The sequence below is a fragment of the Rhamphochromis sp. 'chilingali' genome (assembly GCF_963969265.1).
Source record: "Rhamphochromis sp. 'chilingali' genome assembly, chromosome: 14".
Classification (NCBI taxonomy): domain Eukaryota; kingdom Metazoa; phylum Chordata; class Actinopteri; order Cichliformes; family Cichlidae; genus Rhamphochromis; species Rhamphochromis sp. 'chilingali'.
The window spans coordinates 15,134,553-15,138,383 of NC_137941.1; positions in this window are offsets into that span (position 1 = coordinate 15,134,553).

Below are 3,831 nucleotides of genomic sequence, written 5' to 3' on the forward strand. Positions count from 1 at the left end.
TCCACCGGTGGTGATATGTTGATATTTTGTGAGTTCATGATTTAACAATCAGCTCTTTAAACAAGGCCTGAAAGATTGAAATTTAAAGCGCTATAAAATATTATTACTGTAAACAGTTGCAAAGTGTGCTTCTCCATGATTGTAATTGGCTTGGGAGAAATTCACTTATAGGGAACACTGATCTAAAAGGATTGCACCGAGTCAATCCGGCCCAAAAAACAACAAGGAATTGTTTTCCTTTAAAATGATGACGTCATCTTGCTGGTGATGAAGGCTCGAATAGGTTGCGCGGGAGACTCCATTATCAGCAACATCTGGTATGAATGTGTATGGAGGTATGCATGTGAATGGACTGTGATGGACTGACGACTAAAAGCTTTGACTGACTTGATACTGAGACAATGACTGCACCCACTTTAGGATTAGTAAATGCCAATAAACAATTCACCCAGCCGACAAGAGAAGGGTGGATGCTTCGCTTTGTTTTGTTTTGTTTTTTCAGGAGCAGGAGGATAAGAGAGACTGGAGGAGGAGACTCTAGCTTCACATAAGTATGAACTGCAGACTTAACACTGTGGTTGCTGATTTTGAGTTACCGATGTTTGCATTAAGAAAACTGTGCTATATTAGCTGTGTTTTGAGTAAGGTATCATGTTATATTATTGGGAATGCCAAATGCTACAGTGGAGAAGACTTTTGATACCACTCATGACTGGAATATGTTACTATTAACCACAGCAGGCCACTGTAAAAAGTCAATTAAATTTTATAGAGGAAAATCGCCAAAATTGAACAATACCTATGAATGACTGGCCACATTCAGAATAGAAATATGCAATAATAAACATTGGTCCACGTGATTTAGGTTCTCACTTGAAATAGTAAGTTATTAAATGTAGAATATAATCGACAGGGACATTTGATAGGATGTGGTACTGCAAAAGAACAAGAGCAAAGTAAATAAAGAAAATATTGTGTTTAGTTTGGATAAATTCAAATTAAAATGTACCATTACACTCAGAGGATCAATATGGAATAAAACATATGCAAAATTTGTAGGAAGTACATGACTGATAACTGTTCTGTCCTGAGCGTTTGTTTCTAGAGCACCCACTTGACCACACCAACAGTTTCTCGCCACCGAGGAGGGGTACTTGCAAAAAGAATAAAATAAAAATCTGAGTTTAACAAAACATTTTAAATGTAAATATCAAGATTACCTTTCTTTTTCCATGAAATGTGCTTGTGGGCACGCCAGCCATTTTGAAAAGGTGGGCAAAACAATTGGCAAGGCCACACCCCCACACGTGTGATATAATTTTAAAGGTACTGTTGCCCTCTCTAAGAAACATCAGGACTTAGAGGAGTGGCAAGTAGAGTATGCGAGCTACAAGCAAAAACTAAAATGTGTACTACAGTGTGCAAAAATGAAATACTGGGTCATCAGGGGGTCATCAGGGACATTTATAAAACTAAAAGTCCCACTAACCTTAAAGTGCACTTGAAAAGCTCACACAAGAAGGCTAACCTAGCTTACCTAGAAGACCTCATCAGGGGGAGCACACTCCCCCTCCTTGAAGAGCTCACCCACTCAACCCGCATCCCCAGAAAACAGCTAACCCCAGATAAGGCAGCGTGATGTATCCCGAGACAACAGGACTGGGACATCTAAATAAAGGTGTGAAACAATCGCCTTCAAAAGGTTATCAATTCACTTGAACCAAAATTAGGACCACACGGTGCGGCAAGAGTTAATAGTTATTAGTCTCAACACCCAAGGATAACCAGAAGAGCATGACTGATATGATGGAACTGGGATTTTGTTACACTTAATTTTTGCAAAACACAAATAAAACTAAATTGAAACTAAGGATTTTCAGAAAATAAAAACTACACTAAACTAGCAAAGAATTGGTAAAAACTAATTACAACTGGTAAAAATTGAAAATCTGGAGTCGAAACTAAATAAAAATAACAACTAATGGAAATGGCGAAAAGTTTAAAACCCTGGTGCAGAGATTGGCAAATCTGACCAGGAAACGTTATAAAATGGATTGTCAGGACAGTCAGCGTTAAAGCCACTTTTGACAGTCCATACTAGGATGGCATTGGACATCTTCGGGGCGGAAAAGGGTTGGTGTGACCAAGGTGTGGTTTGGCTTGTTGTATGTACATTTCAAAATGTTACAGCTCTGGATGGACCAGTTACCAGATATGATGTCACTAACCTTCTCTTTTAAGTGTCTAGCTCCAATGAATTGACACATGGGAGTGTGTCAAAAAGGGGGAGTTGAGTCCGAACATCAAACAATGGTGTTATGAACATTTTATGACTTTATTTGTGTGTTTAATAATTTAGCTATGGTAAAACTTAAGCTTATAATGTGGTAGACTTAGAAATGGTTCATTAATTTTTGATTTCTTTTACACACACATAGATTATGATTAGAATAGGTTCTGAACATAATATTTTAAACCAAATTTGAATCATTAGAAGAACAATGGATAACAATATTAGATTATCAAGGCTAGGGAGAGAGGTGTTTTGGTTTTCTGTCTCTTGCAGAGAAAGGAACAGACACCAGACGGGGACCCGGAGATGTGAGGACCCTTCACAGCAGGGACAGATGTAGGGACTGCCGAGACAGCAACTGGGGTCAAGTGTCATGACGTTTGGGCTCCTGGAGAAGATGGATCCCACAAACACAGCAATAACCATGAAGGGGTTGGCGAAAACCAGGAACACCAGACCAACGAGGTTCAAGAGGCTCTTGGCAAAAAGGGGGACACGCCGGTGAACCCAAAACACACAGATCTTTGTTTGAAATCGGGGCAGAATAATCCCCAGAACTGTGCAATGACTAAAGGGTGGTCTAACCCCGGAGGTCGAAGAAAGAAGCTGAGAATCACCCAACTGGAAGACACTGGTAGCTGCAGCAATAAAAATAAAGGTTAAAAGCTCCTTAGACAGAGGTTCTAGTCTAAGTACATTTGAAAGGTATAAGGGGGCATTAAAATGGGAGTGGAAAACTGGAGCACCAAAATAAAGCTGTGGGAGAATTGGGGAGTGATGGGAGAGTCATCTGTAACTGCTGTTATGGTTGTAAATCTAACTTTGCTTGCATCTGAACTGCGTGAACACAGAGGTCATCCCACATATGGTCCACCCGTTAAAGGGGGACAGAGGGCCTCAGGATCAAGAAAACCTGGACCTTGCAACCCTGGAGTGCATGTTGTAAGTGATCTCTTTCAGAGATCAAAAGGGGGAGTTATTAGATTATTCTGTTATTATATGTTACCTTATATATGTAGTCAAAGTAGTTGAATTAGAATACTGCTGTAGATCACATTATACCCTTTAATATAGAGTGTGTGAGCTGTATGTAGTTTAGTTCTCATTATACTTTTGAGTTAACAGAACATATTCACATATTAGTTCATTAGATAAATGTGCATCACTCTGTATCCTTGATCTGCTGGGAATGTGTTACACTGTTTTCTTGACATGCTTAATTGTTGAATCATGAAGAGAAGGTTGTAAGCAGGAGACTCTGTGTCTAAAGACAGGGGAGATAGACAGACCACATTCCACACCCCCACCTTACAGAAAGCAGAGAAACAACTGCCGAGGTCATAACTTAGGCGCTGTAACAGAGAAAAAATGTGATGTTTTGGCTTTTACGACTAGCTGGGGGCCACTAGAGACTATAAAAAGCTGAGCAACCCGTCACCATTTTGAGACATGTGCCTGACCCTCTGGTAGCATCTCTCCCGTCCGGACGTTGTAATGCTCTGACTGTTGAATTGTATGGAAATAAATGATTGTTGATT